General features: G+C 43.5%; 1 non-coding gene across 1 annotated transcript; it reads right to left on the bottom strand.

Annotated features, from left to right (window-relative positions):
• Window positions 1-1,582: 1,582 nt before the first annotated feature.
• LOC142875322 (U7 small nuclear RNA) lies at window positions 1,583-1,644 on the bottom strand. The gene has a single exon (XR_012922715.1). It is a non-coding gene; the product is annotated as a U7 small nuclear RNA (small nuclear RNA).
• Between the last annotated feature and the right edge of the window lie 16,298 nt (window positions 1,645-17,942).

Below are 17,942 nucleotides of genomic sequence, written 5' to 3'. Positions count from 1 at the left end.
CAAGCCACATCATGCAAACAATTTTCAGTCTTCCCCTTGCACCACATTTGCTTATTTCCCAGTGCTCAGAGCAAACCTCATGGCTGAACCCAGATTGAAAGGATGAGGAAGACAGTGAGTATTTTCAACAATAGTCACACCTCTTTGCAAATACTAAAAACATATTTACAGGTGTTTAGAGGTCTTAAAATATACGGTGACCATTTCCTTATTCCTTTCAAGACACTTAGCACATCATTTTCAAAGGCCGTGTGGCACTTCATCATATAAATGTGTCATCATGCATTTCAGCACTGCCCAGTGTTTGAACATTTAGGTTGCTGCCTTTTATTGTTGCTGTAATTAACATATTATAATGAACATCTATACACATAAGTCTTGGTTCACACACCCTTATTATTGTCTTAGGACAAATTCCTAGAAGTAGAATTTCTGGATCAAAGGGACTGAAAAATTTAAGGCTGTGGACGGCATCAATGGCAGAAAGCTTTATTTGAACTCCCTACTAGAAAGAGCACACTCTAACTGGTCTATAGGAAATGAAACCTCGCTTGCCAATTAAACTTTTCGATGTAAAACATTGAAGTGACTTTTAGCCACTTTAGTTCGAGTTTGGTGGCCTATGCCAGTTTTGCCTAGGAGTGATCACATCAGGAAAATGGAAAGACTTAAGTTTTACTAGGGAGAGAGATTTTGTGCTCACACTTACATTTAGAGTCAATATATTTATTTTAGGCCATGCGTGGTGGCTCACGCCTGTAATCCTAGCACTCTGGGAGGCCCAGGCGGGAGGATTGCTCAAGGTCAGGAGTTCAAAACCAGCCTGAGCAAGAGTGAGACCCCGTCTCTACTATAAATAGAAAGAAATTAATTGGCCAACTAATATATATAGAAAAAATTAGCCGGGCATGGTGGTGCATGCCTGTAGTCCCAGCTACTTGGGAGGCTGAGGCAGTAGGATCGCTTGAGCCCAGGAGTTTGAGGTTGTTGTGAGCTCGGCTGATGCCACGGCACTCACTCTAGCCTGCGCAACAAAGCGAGACTCTGTCTCAAAAAAAAAAAAAAAAAATATATATATATATATATATTTTTTAAACACTATGGAGGAGTATAGAAGGACAAAAGATGCTTTCTGTCCTTCAGAAGTATATATTTTTGTAACAATTTGATTAATAAACCACATTTAAGGAGTAAGATATATTACATTTATTTTTAAAAGTTAAAGTTCTGCCCCCTTACTCTCAAAGTTGGTGAGAAGTCCAAAGTAGTCCATTTGAGAGGCTTAACATACACACACACAGTGCCCAGTCAGGGCCGCCATATGGATGGCACTCAGGTTGTGCACTTACAGCTCTGCACAACTGCAGGAGGAATTATACTGTAGACTGTGTTATAAACAGTCCCTTCCAGAGTTGCTGTAATTCAGTGTAATGCTCTCTACCCCACCCCACACAGGCTGTGCAAGAACTGTGGGCCTTGTGTCAGGCAAGGACATGAGGTAGGCTAGGCCTTTGGTGGATGTGGTCCCTGCTGCTGTTTGTATTCTTTTTTTTGTAAATTTTTAAAATAATTTTTTTTTTGGGGGGGTCTTCTGGTGAGGACCAGAAGACCTGCTAGACAAATTCTAAAAGAGCCGTAACACTGATGCTATTTTTATTCTTTGCCCATTTCCATTTCAACATGGGTACCTCTGTGGGCAGCTCTAGGGGTGCCCAGCTCAGCCATGGGGGTTTTCACCAACACTCTCAAGGCGAAAGCACTTATAGCCCAGTCCTTGCAGGCACCCACAGAACCATCTCTATCCCTGCTCCTGCCCCCTTGGGAGGGTAGGTCAGAGTAGGCCCAGGTTCTCAAGACCCATGGAGTAGCCATGCCCTCTTTCACTCTTTAAAAAAATATTTTTTTTTCTTTGAAAGACTCTTTTACCAAGGAGATCCTCTTTCACTCTTGAAGCTCACGACCACTATCTCCTTTCTCTTGAATGCCTCAGATCAACTGGTCTAAGCAGAGATTGAAAACTCAGATGCTTAGGAGAACAGGCAGGTAACCTAGGAACATTGCAGGTGGTGTGAGCCTTAAGGAGTGGTGGGGACAGTGGCGAAATGGGAAGCACACGGCCCGTCTAAAGGGGACCAGCCTGACTCAGATCCTACCATTTTTTTTTTGCCATGTGAAAATATGGGCCCAGAGATGCTAAATCTTTGAGTTTTTCCAGAGAACCCAGAAATTAGATTTTCTTGGGAAATCTCCTACTTTTAGAAAATTGCAACTAATATTTAAAATTCCTACAAAATACTTCCCAGGCCCCATAAAAGAGACCCTGAGTCACCAATTTTCAATTTTGGAAAACAAAGGGGGAGTCCATCCCACCAGGCAGCTTCCCTTTTTCCCACAGCAAATACACAAAAAACGCTGTTAACCCTCCCTGGGGCTGAGGAAAGTCAGACTTCCAGGACACAAAGGCCGGGCCACCTTCTCTCTGGGGAGGGAGGCGGGAGGGGGTGGGGGAAATACTTTTCATTCTTTCTGAAAGAGCCAAGGAAGAGACAAGTCCTTTCGCAGCCTATGTAGTTAATGGAGTGCGTTACAGTCCTGATAATTCGGAGGGCTATTAGTTGGGGAGTCAGACTTAAATAACTACGTGCAGTAATTACACGGTAGCATTCAGATGGGCCGGAGCACAGGCCTGCCAGACAGGGGGCTACGGCATAGGAGCAAGCCCTGAGGTGGGGACGCCGGCTGCCTGGGGGGTCACAGGGGTGCGGTTGGGCCAGAGGCTGGAGGCTAGACTGGGCCAGAGGGCCTGCATGTGAGGCCAAGACGGCCTTGGTTTTTATCCTCTAGGAACAAAGAGCCACAAGGCTATTGTTGTGAGAATCATCTCGAAGATCAGTGCTTGTGTGCGGGTGGATCAGGAGGGAAAAGAAGGGGACGGATGGGGGAAGACAAGTTTGGAAGCTGTGGAAACTGTCCAGGTGTGAGCCAAGGGCTGACCTGGGTGCAGGCAGGGAGAACGGAAGGGGCACGGGAAGTAATCAGAGTGGCAATCTGTAGACTCTCTCTCCCTTACTCAGGCCTCTCAGGAGGGTGCACAGACGAAAGGGACAAGCGACAGTCTCAAAGGGTTTGTGAGTTGCCATGTTCATCATCACCAAAGCAGAGAGAATGGACTCTCCCCTTTCCAAGCCAACCACAGCTTAGCAGTTCTAAGATGCCCAGTTACTCACATTTTAATGTCTCTGGACAACAACCTACGGCACGTGAGAGTTTAATTGGTGGGTGGCACATCCCTGCAAAATCCAATACCTCATAACGTGACTGCATTTGGAGATGGGGTCTTAAAAAGAAGTACTTAAATGAAAATGCGGTCTTTAGGGTGGGCCCTAATCCAGTCTCATTGGTGTCCTTAGAAGAAGAGATTAGGGCACAGACACACACAGGGAAGACCACGTGAAGACCAAGGTCAGAGGCCTCAGAGGGAACAACTCTGCTGATAGATATCTTGTTCTTATACTTCTAGCCTCCAAGAGTATGAGAAAATTCGTTTCTTTTTTTCTGGAGACAGAGTCTTACTCTGTTGCCCTGGCTAGACTGCAGTGGCATCATCATAGCTCACTGCTGCAACCTCAAACTCCTGGGCCCAAGCAATCTTTGTGCCTCAGCCTCCCGAGTAGCTGGGACCACAGGCGTGTGCCACCATGCACGGCTAATGGCTAATGTTTTCTGTTTTTGGTAGAGACAGAATCTCACTTTTGCTCAGGCTAGTCTTGAACTCGTGACCTCCAGCGATCTTCCCGCCTTGTCCTCCCAGAGTGCTAGGATTACAGGCATGAGCCACCGCGCCTGGCTGAAAATTAGTTTCTGTACCAGTCCCCCGTGGTATTTTGTTATGGTAGCCCTAGCAAACCAATACGGTGGGTTTGTTTCTTTTTTTAATGGTATGTGACATGTGGCCGTTCATCTTATAAATGGATGAAATCTAAGCATCTGAGAGTCTGTGAAGTAAGAGTATGTCATCATTTTCCTTCTTGTGATTTACTGTTCTTGTTCCTATAAACTTCATTTTGATTAAGGTAATTCTGTAATTCATCATCCAAACTAGGATAATTTTAAGAGTAAAAAGAGAGGTGCTATTAATAATTACTCAGGGACGACAGGGCTATGCTGGCATTGTCCCAGGAAATGGACATCTAGTCACCCTCACTAGGACCCATTTGAGAATGTCAGGCAAGTAGTGGGTCACTCACCTCAGAGGGACCTCATGCCTAGATTTCTCTCTGAGTGCTGTGTCCCAGGCCACGACATCTGCCCTAATGACAGCATGAACAATAACATCACCATCTGAACAAGCCAGGAGTTGTTTGGTCACAAATAAAGCCCCAGATTCAGGGTGGATCTTATTTTAAACATTGTACCAGAAAAAAATCTCTTGGTGGCATGATTGTATAAATTTCCTGAAGGCCCTGGTGCAGAAAGGCCCACGTCTTTCTCAATTGATCTGCCACAGTGTGGGAAATTCCCAACAGGGCTTCCTCTTTTGAGTTAAAGCATCAGAGATTCTTGAGAAAATGTGAAAGCAAAAAATTACCCATGAAAAGAGACAACACATTCAGCTATTAAACCTTAACTTACGTGGGCTCATCAGAAAACCATTGATTGAGCACTAACCATGTGTTTTATATATATCGTCTCCTGTAACTCTTACAGCAAACCTAATAGAGTAAACACTATTATTCCATTTTTTTCAGATAAGGAAATGGAGACTCAGAGAGATCCAGTGTCTTGCCCAAGGCCATACACTTAATGCCCAGTGGAGCTAGGATTCTCATGCAGGTTCATTGACTGAAGATATGTCTTTTCTGCTCTGCCATCTGATGTCTTTTTTCTTTTCTTCCATCCTTTCTTTTTCTTTCTTTTCTCTCTAATTTGTTTTTGTTTATCCAGCTTGCAGATATTTCATATATTTATCATATTTAGTACTTTATAATAAATAAGGAAGGGTTGGAGGGAAGATGGAGAAACACACGTAATGAGTTGAAAAGGAGAGGAAGAAGGGACAAATTTCCTGGCTTTGCCTAACACTGGCTCAAGATTTCTCTCTGCTGTCACGTTCTACCAGAATTAGATCTTCTTCACCTGATTTTCTAAGTGGTATGTGTACAAAATGTAATGTTAGCTGACGTTCCCAGAACCTAGTTCTGATACCTTTCTTTGGTACTGAATTGAAGAAGACAGGCAAACACTCCCCACGCTTTCCTTTCATTTCAGAAAGCAATTATCTTATAGTTAATGGTTTAAATGTTATTAGGGTTACAAGAGGCCCAGAAAAAGACATGCAGAGTAGTAATCAATCACTTTAATACAGCTTCACCTTATAAAACTAGACAGGATTACTTTTTCCCCCTTATGCCCATGCCCTGGTGAAGCAAGTTTTTATTCTATTGGAGCAAAAACATCACTCTAACACACTTTCAGAGTTACAGCAGCTGATAATAAAATGCTAGGGCAGAAATCAAAATAGATATTTTAAAATGCAAAATATAGGCTTTTCTACAGTAAGGCAAATCTCTCATTATTCCCACATGTTCACTCTGGAGCAAAATTGCCAGACAACTCTCGTATCATATGGGTTATATATACAGTTCTGCACTTTTTAACATACTCAGGTTTAAGGGCCCTTCTACTTACATCACCTGAAGAATCTGCATTCTGCCTGTATTGTTCTTTCTCTTGCTCACTTGTTTTTTTGCTCACTTGGTGTTCTGTTTTAGAGACAGCGTCTGGCTCTGTCACCCCAGCTGGAGTGCAGTAACATGATTGTAGCTCACTGCAGCCTTGAACTTCCCAGCTCAAGCGATCACCCTGCCTCAGCCTCCTGAGCAGCTGGGACTACAGGTGCACACCACCATGTCTGGCTAATTTGTTATATTAATAGGGACGGAATCTCAGTATATTGCCCAGGCTACTCTTGAACTCCTGGGCTCAAGTGGTCCTTCCAGCTTGGCTTCCCAAAGGGCTGGGATTGTAGGTGTGAGCCACCTCGCCCTGTCTGAACTTTAAGAAAATATTTATTGGAGAAGCAGTTCCATTTTGTTCATTCTTTTTTAAATTTTTTTTTTATTTTTGGAGACAGAGTCTCACTTTGTTGCCCAGGCTAGAGTGAGTGCCATGGCATCAGCCTAGCTCACAGCAACCTCAAACTCCTGGGCTCAAGCAATCCTCCTGCCTCAGCCTCCCGAGTAGCTGGGACTACAGGCATGTGCCACCATGCCCGGCTGATTTTTTTTCTATATATTATATATATTAGTTGGCCAATTAATTTCTTTCTATTTATAGTAGAGACGGGGTCTCGCTCTTGCTCAGGCTGGTTTCGAACTCCTGACCTCGAGCAATCCGCCCACCTCGGCCTCCCAGAGTGCTAGGATTACAGGTGTGAGCCACCGCACCTGGCCTCCATTTTGTTCATTCTTTAGTGACCATATTGAAAAACACAAGGTCAAGCTTTCACATGGAAACAATATAGGCTTTCTAGTTGTTAAAAAAATCTCTCTCTCTCTCTCTATATATATACATATATTAATATATTATATATTAATAATAGTTACAGGCTGGGCGCGGTGGCAGAGGGCGGATCACTTGAGGACAGGAGTTCAAAACCAGCCTGAGCAAGGGTGGGACCCCGTCTCTACTATAAATAGAAAGAAATTCATTGGCCAACTAATATATATAGAAAAAATTAGCCGGGCATGGTGGCGCATGCCTGTAGTCCCAGCTACTCGGGAGGCTGAGGCAGGAGGATTGCTTGAGCCCAGGAGTTTGAGGTTGCTGTGAGCTAGGCTGACACCACCACAGCACTCACTCTAGCCTGGGCAACAAAGCCACACTCTGTTTCAATAATAATAATAATAATAATAATAGTTACAAACAAAGACAAGTAGCCCAGCTTTGAGTTGTCTTTTCCTCCTGGAATTTAGTTGGAGCCCTGAGCTCTATTATTTGGTGGCAGCTTTGAAAACATTGGTAGTTTCATGTCCACTTTCAATCCCCTGGCATTGCAAAGCAAAACTGATGGTGTGACAGACACTTTGTAAATGCTCAACCATGCTGCTGGGAAGGAAAGGGGGGAGGAAGGGAGAAAGAAGGGGAAGGAAGGGAGGGAGGGATAGAAGGGAGGGAAGGAAGGAAGCAGGGAAATATTTTCCGGAGGAGTCTATTTAATTTGCATTTTTAATGACTAATGAAACCTGGAGAAGTAAAACTTAAAACGGATTTGGTCACAAGTCCAGGCACTTGAGTCACCAAGGGCTAGATCACCACCAGCCCAGGTGGTTTCCCTGTCCCACTCTTCCTTCCCCTAATTTCTTCCTTCCTGTGGGGCACATCATTGCTCATTAGCACCTTCTCCAGATGGTAGGCTGTGAGCAGTGAAACTCAACTCAGTAATTTATTTCTTGGTGTTTCAGCAGCTCTTGAATCTCCCAGTGAGGGAGAAGTCTGAAATTAATGGCCAGAATTAGTTATTTGGATTATCTCAGGTTTCCACATACACATTTTTTTACTAGCTAGATGGGCTATTGAGAGTTATATCTTATGAAGAAAGTTTCCCTATTTTAAATGACTTGAGGGAAGAAGAAAGTTTCTCTATTTTAAAAAACTTGAGGGAAGTGGGACCTGATTAAGATACAAAAAGGCTTGGCGGGGTTCATGCCTGTAATCCTAGCATTCTGGGAGGCTGAGGAGGAGGGAGGATTGCTTGAGCTCAGGAGTTCAAAACCAGCCTGAGCAAGAGGGAAACACACCCCCTCTCCACTCCCCCTCCCCCGATGAAAAACAGAAAAAGAATTAGCCTGAGAGAAAAGGAGAACCCTATTTCTACTAAAAATAGAAAAACAATGAGCCTGAGAAATAGGGAGATCCCCGTTTCGATGGAAAATAGAAAAAAAATTAGCCTGAGAATGAGGGAGACACCCATCTCGAGTAAAAATAGAAAAAAAAAATTAGCGGGGCCTCGTAGCATGGGCCTGTAGTCCCAGCTACTTGGGAGGCTGAGGCAAGAGGATCCCTTGAGCCCAAGAGTTGGAGCTTGAGTGAGCTCTGATGACACCACTGCACTATACCCAGGGCAACAGAGGGAGACTCTATGTCCAAAAAAAAAAAAAAAAGAATTGATGCTGAGAACTTCCAATCACCATTTCTACCAGGAAGTGAATTAGTTTGAATTTGACTACAACTTATGGCAAATTTTCACCAGAGCTATCCAATTTTACCACATTTTTCTTTGTGTCTTGACCTTAGTCTTTTTTAAAAATATTATTATTTTTTTATTTCGGCATATTATGGGGGTACAGATTTTAAGGTTTCAATAAATGCCCTTTCCCCCCTCCCTCCACAAGTCTGAGTCTCCAGCATGACCATCCCCCAGATGGTGCACATCTCACTCAAGTCTTTTAACCACTGGAGGTGTCACAGACAGAGGTGGGAGGCTAGGGACTCTATAGCCAACGGAGAATGACCCAGGCAAAATCTTAAATATAAGACCTTTGGGTTTTAAAGCACTCTTTTGTCTCCAAAGAAAAGCAATGTACCAAACTACATCTCTTGAGCGCTGGATTTTAATGAAACTACATTATTAATTCTGGGATTCGGTTTCCCATTTTTGTAAAAAGATGAGCTTGCTCTCTTTAAGTATGACATTTTGTTAGGGTATTGGGGGTGTGTGCATGATTTTTATTACTTGAGTGATGTGCTTAAAGATGGGCCAAGCAGGGCACATTGGCTCCACAAGCCTGTAGTCCCAGCTACTTCAGAGGCTGAGGTGGGAGGATCACTTGAGCCCAGGAGTGTGGGGGCCAGCCTAGGTGATATAGCGAGGACCCAGCTCTACAATATATATATAAAAAACAAAAAATAAAGATGGGACAAATTAAACGTTTTTTCTCCCCAACTCCATTTGTTGCCACTGGAAAGTTGAAGAAAAAAAGGACTAGAAGTCTGGGTAAAGGGAAAAAGGCAGATCTTCCCATTTGCCTTTTTTCATCTCTGTTATCTCCGTGTACGCTCACACGCAGTTTCATCCAGACTTGGAGAATCAGTCTTGGCTTTCTGTTCCTCCTCATGGCCATTTACAGCTGGTCTTTATTTATTTATTTATTTATTTGAGACAGAGTCTCGCTTTGTTGCCCAGGCTAGAGTGAGTGCCGTGGAGTCAGCCTAGCTCACAGCAACCTCAAACTCCTGGGCTCAAGCAATCCTTCTGCCTCAGCCTCCCAAGTAGCTGGGACTACAGGCATGCGCCATTATGCCTGGCTAGTTATATATATATATATATATATATATATATATATATATATATATATTAGTTGGCCAATTAATTTCTATTTATAGTAGAGACGGGGTCTCACTCTTGCTCAGGCTGGCTTGGAACTCTGGACCTCGAGCAATCCGCCCGTCTCGGCCTCCCAGAGTGCTAGGATTACAGACGTGAGCCACTCAGCCACAGCTGGTCTTTAGAATGGAGTCCCTGGCATCAGCCCACCCTGCCTTTAACCTAAGCCCCCGGATTAGATTGACACTGACAGCTGAGGAGTGACTTCTCAGAGGGCAGGGACTTCAAGGGTTTGGGATGATGGGGGTAGGAGAGGGTGGAAGAGGGAGGGAGAGGGCGGAAGGGGACTCTGGAAGTTCCAGCCTGTCCCCTGAGGGTGAGGCCACCCACAGATTCTTATCCACCGAGCTGGCTGGAAATCTCAGCCCATAACTCTGATAGAAGATAAACACAACCTAATTTAAAAAACAACTTATTCATTTCCATTTGAAGTCTTCGTTCTAGTGTGGTGGGACCTCAATTTGCATCAAGTTTCTCCCTTTCCCATGGGAGTTACATATCATCAAGGTATGGGGAAGGGTCACAGGGTCCTGTCATCACTCTACTCAGGTCGTGCTGGGACCCCGAGCTGCAGCTGGGTCCCTGTTGGTTGGAGGCCCCATTCTGCTGCTCCCGTGCCTCCCCGTGGGGTGGAAATGCAGGGGACACAGAGACTGCTCTGCCTGGACACACTGCAGAGCTGGCTTCTCCATGGGGTCTCGCCACCCGTGTGGCGCTCCGGGGGAAGCCGTGCACTGGAGCCCGCACCCCCCTACTCTTGAATTTCACCAACCTCTCTCCGGCTTTGCTGATTACCTAGGCTCTGCTAGGACCCAGGGCATATGGCTTCTCTCTCCTCACTCCCCGCTCTCTCCCCTCCCTCCAGCCCTGGAAGAAGATCCCCCTTCAAACACCCAACCCTCTCACTTCTTGCTTCTGCAAACATTTTCTTAGCTCCTGGAGTTTAATCAGGGAAGAAGCCTTTGTTTCTGCTTGGCCCAGACACACCCTTGCCTCGGGGGCGATGAGCTCCCCCCACCTAGCCTAACCGGCCAGAAATGGTGAGGGGTGGGATGGGGGAAAAGGCAGAAAACACGGGTGGGAGCCAAAGTTACTCCTCGGCAACTTTAAGCCGCTCCAACGGTAGCGGAATTGGCCCCTTTGACCCCTTCATGTGTCTATCTTTGCATCTATCCTTAATGTCTCCCTGACACTTGGTGTGACTAACCATCCGAGTTTGGGGTAGATGACTGAACTAGTTCCTGGACAAAAAGTAGCCCTGAATCCCAAAAGGCTCATAATTGTGCCTCATTGTCTTAAAGAAGGGGAGGGGAGTTCCCTCCCAGCCACTCTCCAAGGGCAGGAGAAAGGGCAGGCTCCTGGAGCCTGCAGAGTGCAGGGAGCCTCTAGGGAGAGACACTGGAGGGGTGAGGGTGGGGCCATGGCGGAGCACCGTGGATCTGCATTTAATAAGTGCTCCCTACCAGTTTTTTAGGATCTTGGTGACAGGTTTATTACACTGAGGACTGGAAATTTCAGCGGACCCAAGCGCTCCTGAGGGAAGTCTCACAGTGGTCCACTGAAAACGAAGTGAGTGAATGAATGAAAAAGTGCTTGAATCCCATTCCTTAAGCCTCTGGCACCAGCTGCAGCAGCTGCAGCGCAAGCATTATCCAGTATTCGTTAGGTATTTTGTGAAACAGAATCATAAAATTTTGCACATTTACTTAAATATACATTACAGTAAGACAAAACAAATAAAAATTTAAAAACTGAACGAGTGACTATAACTGAGATAACAACTGTCTTTGCTTTTGCCTGGGAAGATAGCCAAGTGATAGGTATCTTGGATTAATTTTTTAGAAGGGAAAACAAATTAATTACTTAGTAAATACAGCATGCTAGATAAGATCTCTCAAAATGTCGGACAAAAATGCGAAAAAAAATGGTCATTAGTGATTCAAGCAAGGTCTATTTATTGTTTAAAAGTTGGTTACATTAGTGTAAGAGGCAAATATTTGCCTTTTATGTTGGCCTTAAAAGTATTGATATATTTGAATAAAGATTAAGCTGACAATTAATCAGTGTTAACATCTAAGGTTTGCTTGAAGCCGGAATTAACTGAAGTCACTAAACTCTGGGTCAGAATCAAAAGCCTGACTCTGGGAAATTACTGAAAGGGTTAGGGGGTCGCAGTATTGGTAGGTCTTCCTGGTATGGGGATCCCGTGCCTGGGAGCCCTGATTTGGCTGAAAGGATGGCGAGACTCAGTTATTCCACTGTTTGATTTCACCTATATGCGTTTCTTAAGTATTTGAGGAGAGCAAATTTCCGGATTCTCTTGAACTGCCACTTCAAAGTTTGCTCTTGACCTGCAGCTGAATGTGAGGGAAGCAAGCTGGGGCTGGCACATTTGTAGACAAAGGTTTATTTCCCCCTGCGACCCACCAGCAGAGGGTGGTCACCAGTGAAAGAAAGAAGAACTGAGTCATTAGGGCACTTGCGTCTTACAGCTGGAAGGGTCCTTAGCTTCATCTCGTCCAGCCCCCTCTATTTATAGATAAATAGAGTTGTCTGGAAACAGGCCGAGTAACAGTGCAGAGTCCCGTTACTACTGAACAGGCTTAGCATCCAAGCCTCCTGTCCTAAATCCCATGCTCAGGCTACTCCATCACGGTTTCCAGAACTGGGTTCCTCGGAACACCATTTCCGCACGACGTTAACATATGTCCCCCTTTCTCCCCAAAGGGACTCTGGGGTCAAATGCTGGTTACAAGTGTAAACAGACTGCTTTTCCCTCCTCCAGGAATTCTCGGAAGCTTTCACATATTAATATACACTGAAAATCTCTAAGAGGAAAGACACGTAACCTTAAAAACGTTAAGACGATGTCATGATTTTTCACATATGTAGCATGTGCTTTCCTTCCAAATAGCTTGTAGAAGGGCTGCTAAGAAACAGTTCGTATGTTAAAGATGAATTAGTTCCCAAAGCTGAGGAGTCTATAGTAGCGGTTTCAGGGATACAATTTTCAGGAACTATGAGAAGAGTTCCTCGTAAAGTATGATAGAAAAAGAGGGCCTCATACCCACTTTTAAGTCATTGTTCACTCACTCCCCTCTCTGCCCTGTTGCTTGCTGTTTTCAGTAAAACCTCCTTGCAAGTGGAGGGCTGGAAGAGCTGGCCCCTGAATACATTAGAGCCCTGGTACAGCTGGCTGTGAGGCAGCCTGCAAAGGTCTGAGGGAGCATTTGAGGAAGCGCTCACTCTCTGAGTTGCACAAATGCCAACCTGCACTTCCAGGAATCCAAGAGTGAGTGCCTCCTTAAAGCAAGCACCCTGGGCTCTGTCCCTTAGTTTTGGCTGGCTTGAGTGGTGTGTCCACTAGGGCATTGAATGAGTTCCTTTGGGACTGGGTAATCAATCCAGGACGTGCTGAATCAATCTGGTGAATAAAGAGAAATCTGGCTGTTAGGCCAATTCCCTGGGACACACAGGAAAAATCATGGTGGCAGGAAGTAGCCCAAACAGGAGGCTGGTCTGGGTCTTATACCATCTATAAGAAAGTGACATTGTTTTAAAAAGTGCTGGTCTTACTTTGTGCCTCTGTGGACCCATTATCGGAAAGGGTATGAGACAGTAAATACCTGAGTCAGCAAGGAAGGAGTTGGGCTACCCGGAAGAAAGACTGGGAGTTGGGAAGAGAGGGTGGACAATACCAGGCTTCCTGATGCACAAAAAATCCACCAGTAGATGAGACACAAAGTCTCTCTCTCTCTGTCTCTCTCTTTTTTTTTTTTTCTTCAGAGACAGGGTCTCCCTCTGTCACCCAGGCTGTGGCTCAATCATAGCTCACTGCAACCTAGAACTCCCAGGCTCAAGCCATCCTCCTGCCTTGGCCTCCCTCCCAAAGCGCTGGGATTATAGGCATGCACCACCTCGCCCAGCCAGGGGCTCTTTTTCAAACTCCTGACCTCGAGCAATCCGCCCGCCTCAGCCTCCCAGAGTGCGCTGGGATTACAGGCGAGAGCCACCGCGCCTGGCCAAGGGTATCTTTTTCTATGAAACAATTTTTACGGCTTCCATATGGGGAGTCTACTGCTTAGATGATTCAGAAGTGGGCACTGTGTGTAGATTTTATGAGATACCCTCAAAGGCTTATTTTTATAAACTAGAATTTAGCACTTTGCATTTGCAGAGCAATTAATAGTGTATGTGTTAGTTAATATCCCTTTTTTGGTTCAAGAGCAATATTTTGTTACTTAAAAATTAATAGCAATATCACAAAGGGCTTATAAAAAGAGATATATTACTCCAATAGGCAATTCCATATAATGGTAAGTTTTTATTTGCCATTACTTTAATTACTTAGATATTATTTTATATGTTTTCATTATTTTAAAGTGCCTTGGGAGTATGAAAGATGTCTTACAGATAATGTATTCCATTTTAGCCAGAACAGCCTAAACATAAGTAGCTGTAGATTAATGCATTTATCACTTAAAATTTCTTTTTAATGTTCTGTAAGCAAGTGAAATTGATGTCTTGGAGAAGACTGATACCTCCCAGGCCATGGAGCTCCTCCTCAGCAAATATTTCTTCATTAGATTATGAATATTTCTGGAAAAGGAAAAGAATAAAACTAACAATAAGTAAAAAAGAACCCTACAGCAGCATGATAAACATTAGTAAGAGCTAGTGCTTAGAAAACACTTCACATCCTCTGGACGTGGAATATCTATTTTAAACTGAATTGGGAATTCAAATTCCACATGCTTCTTCTCTATTTCCTCATCGATGGGTTGATGTCCCTGTGTGTTCTGCAGAGGTGGCAATGCTTCAGGGAGGGTTGAAAATGTTCACAGAGCCATGCGGTTTTCCTTCAGCAGGCAAACTCTGGAGATAAATGTGACTCATGGTCACGATCCCTCAATGAGGATTTTTAAAAATAACCTATAGCCTCTATTTTTAGAGAACCTGCCAAGCTGCAGTGCTGCGGGCTCCCTTTTTTTTTTTTTTTTTTTTTTTTTGCAGAAAGTAATTAACAATCTCGAATCCCTCAGGAGAATGGATATCACTGAAATTCCTGGTACGGAAACAAAAGTGCACGGTCTTAACCGGAGGACACAGCTCCTGGCACAAAGAGGGCCACCCTCTTTCCACTGCGTGCCCTGGAAGAAGACAGCTAAATCCAAGGAGCAAATCAATCAGAGAAGAGCAAATAGTTTTAAACGTCTGAGAGGTCTTATAAATAAGGACGGAAGCAAAACTGTTTAAAAGCAGCTCAGTCCTTTCTTTTCAAACAAGAGTTTCCCCCTGACTTGGGCTCATTTGTTATTCAATTTCACTTCCCAGTCAATGCTAAAGGTCTGAAAGCTTTCGGCAGGTTTCAGTGGAATAATTTAAGTGCTCTAATAGAAAGACCAGAAGGGCAAATTATACAAATTTATTCCGAGTCGACTAAAAGTTTTACAGAATAAGAGAACCTGTGGTTTGAGAAGAGAGAATGTATTAAAATATCAATGGATATCCTTCTAATGGACAAGGACTGTTGGTCCAGTTGACAAACACCTCAGGTACGTGGCTCTGCCCAGACTCTAATTTCACACCTTCATATAAATTGAGCCATCCCATCATGACTGTGGTGGGATGATTTCTGTGCATGTACTCATTTTCAGTGAAGTTCATTAAAATGTTACAGAGGTTATCCATTTGCAAATGTTCATTGGTTGACACTTTCTTTGAAGAGGATCAGAAGCAAAGTTACTATTTGTTGCACATGCACGTTACAAGTATTTGCACAGTAAGTGTTCAATAAACGTGAATCATGATTAATACTTGTTTTTCTTAATATTACATTCTACCAGTTTACTCTCTCATTCCTGTTTTCTATTGCTTCTCCAGGCACTCCTCTTCTTAAATGTCACTTTGTTAGAATACATTCTTTAGCAATCTTTTAAAACACGACTTGTGAATGGTACAAATTCTGAGTTCTTCCTGTTTTGAAATGCCTGTATTTGTTCCCAGGTGAATAGGAATGATATTTCCACTTGAAATTTATGCTCACCTTTTCCCATCAGAATGTTAAAGATCTAGCTTCATTGTCTGCCATCAACTATTGCCATGAGAAGTATGAGGTTAGTGTGATTCTCTCTCTCTTTTTTTCCTTTGCAAAGTCTACTTTTCTCTCAGGAAGACTTAGGACTTTTTGTCCTTGGTGTTCTGAAATTTTGCCATGATGTCACCACGATTTATGTGACATTTTTCATTTTCCCACATGGGTCTTGTTGGGTATTTTTGTTCTGTTGATTCATGTATTTCACTAACTTTGGACATTTTTCTTATCTCTTATTTTCTCCCATCTGTCCTCTTTGTTCTCTTTCATCCTGAAAAATGTTGCTAGCTAGATGTGGGAACTTATGAAATTATTTTCCATGTCCCTAACTTTTCTATTGTACTTTTCATCTCTTTTCAGGGAATTCTTTAGTTCAGTCTTCTAGCCCACTAATTTGTTCCATGGTTGTTTCCATTCTGCTATTTAGTTCATCTAGTTTTTTTTGTTGTTGTTGTTAAATGTCAGTGATCAAAGATTTAATTTTCAAGATCTCTGTTTCAATAGATTCAATCAGCAGATGTAGTATCTGCTTCTCTGTCCACGAGGATATTGATTCAACTTATTCTAGAGTCGTTTTCTGTCTTTTTCAATTAACTTTGTTTTCTCAGATGTTTGTTCTTTCACTTGTTAAATTTGATGTCTCCTTTCATGGGGTTAGTTTTCACTGAGGTTCCTGTTGTGAGCTTGAAGCAGGAGCTGGCAGGGCTCCATCCACCTGTCCTCAAATCCCTTCACCATTTCAATCTAAATAGGCTCCCTGTATAGATCTACTCCCAGCAGCCAGCATCTGTGTCTCTGTCGTGGCCCAGACCTCAGCCTGCTGGATGGCACTTTGCCAGTATACACCAAGAGCCAGAGTGCCTGGGAGTTAATGTCCCTGGAGACAGTTTATGTACTGAGAGGTGCAGGGGACATAAATCTTCTGGGTCCCTCATTGCTTGATGGGACACCCTTGAAGTGTGACCTATACTATCTCCAGAGTTCCTGGCATTAAGCAAAGTTATCCTCTGAGAGTTCATCACACCCTTGGGTGGCCTTCTTCTTCCCTGGTCCTACTTCCCCACATCCCTACCCATTCTTCCTAGGAATATTTCTCAATAAATTAGCTTCCTACAAATCTTCATCGCAGTGACTTATTCATAAGAACCCAGCCTAAGGCTGTGCTCATCTTTAAGTGCAGGCCCTGCAGGGCTCTCTGTGAAGGCTGTATTTGTTTACCATGGCCTAGATCCAGTGACCTGGGGGAGGGGCTGGATAGGGTGTGCGAACACACACATATAAATGGACATATAATGGAAGAATGTGTATCTTTTACGTCTTTTCTAGGAATTGGACAGGGAGGCTTAAACACACGCTCAGCCTTCCTTCTTGGTCCGATCTCCATAAACATCTACTTAGTTTTTGTTCTTTTACTCACAAGCCAAAACTACAAAGGGAGAGTGATATAAAATATTCACTTCTGACTGGCAAATTTCTGTCCTTTGGAGCACAACAAATTTAGTTGCAAATCAGTCTTAAGCTGCAAAGCTTGAACTTGGAAGGTAGTTTACTCATTCCCTTATTGAGCTCCTACTGTGTGCCAGGGCTCTGCACTTACAACAATTAGCAAAACAGATAAGTACCCTACTTTCACAGAATGTTATGGTTCATATTTTTGCCTGCTCATATTCTTACGTTCGTATCCTCTCTCTCCCTCCCTCCCCCTCTCTCCCTCCCTTTTCCCACCATTATCTTCTTTCCTACCCCTTTTGGAAAACAACTTGGCAATTTGTTTCGTAAGTATTCCCTTTAACACAGCAATCTTCCATCTCAGGGAAATTTATCCTAAGGAAATTATACAAAAGAAAAAGGAAAAAAATGTGTGTGTAAAGATGTTTATGCTTGTAAGTAAGCATGAAAATTTGTAAAGCAACCTAAATGTGCAACAGGGGGAAAGTTAACTACTCTATGCTAGGCCCACTGGATGGACGATAATGAAGAAATTGAGAATTATAATGGTCAGGACTACAATGGTTATCACAGAAAATGTTTATAATGTGAAGCAAAAGGAACTGACTACAGAATTGTACATGCAGTTGATTATGATCCATTATACAAAATACACTTGCATGCGGGCCCAGGCTGAAGGGAATACACTCTAACTACAAACAGAAATGTTGCTAAGGTAGTAAGATTACAGGTGAATTTTCTCCTGTTTTCAGATCTCTTTGTTTTCCTACTTAGATTGTTTTTTTAAGTTTGGCTGTAAAAATGTTACTAAATGATTGTTAGAGTTAAGGACCTGGAATGCTGTTCTTCTAGAATCTAAACCATTATACTTCTGGCTCCTCCTTGACCCAGGTCCCAGGTCAAATACCACCTTCCCCGAGCAGCTACCTACTTACTTACCCCTGACTCCCAGCTCCCCACCACTCTCCCCCGCATTCCTGCTTCCTTTTCCTTCAAGGCTGAAGAGCTCTATCT

Source organism: Microcebus murinus, chromosome 1 (genome assembly GCF_040939455.1).
Source record: "Microcebus murinus isolate Inina chromosome 1, M.murinus_Inina_mat1.0, whole genome shotgun sequence".
In the NCBI taxonomy this organism is placed as follows: Eukaryota; Metazoa; Chordata; class Mammalia; order Primates; family Cheirogaleidae; genus Microcebus; species Microcebus murinus.
The sequence above is the reverse complement of the archived record's forward strand: the minus strand, read 5'-3'. Positions and strand labels throughout refer to the sequence as shown.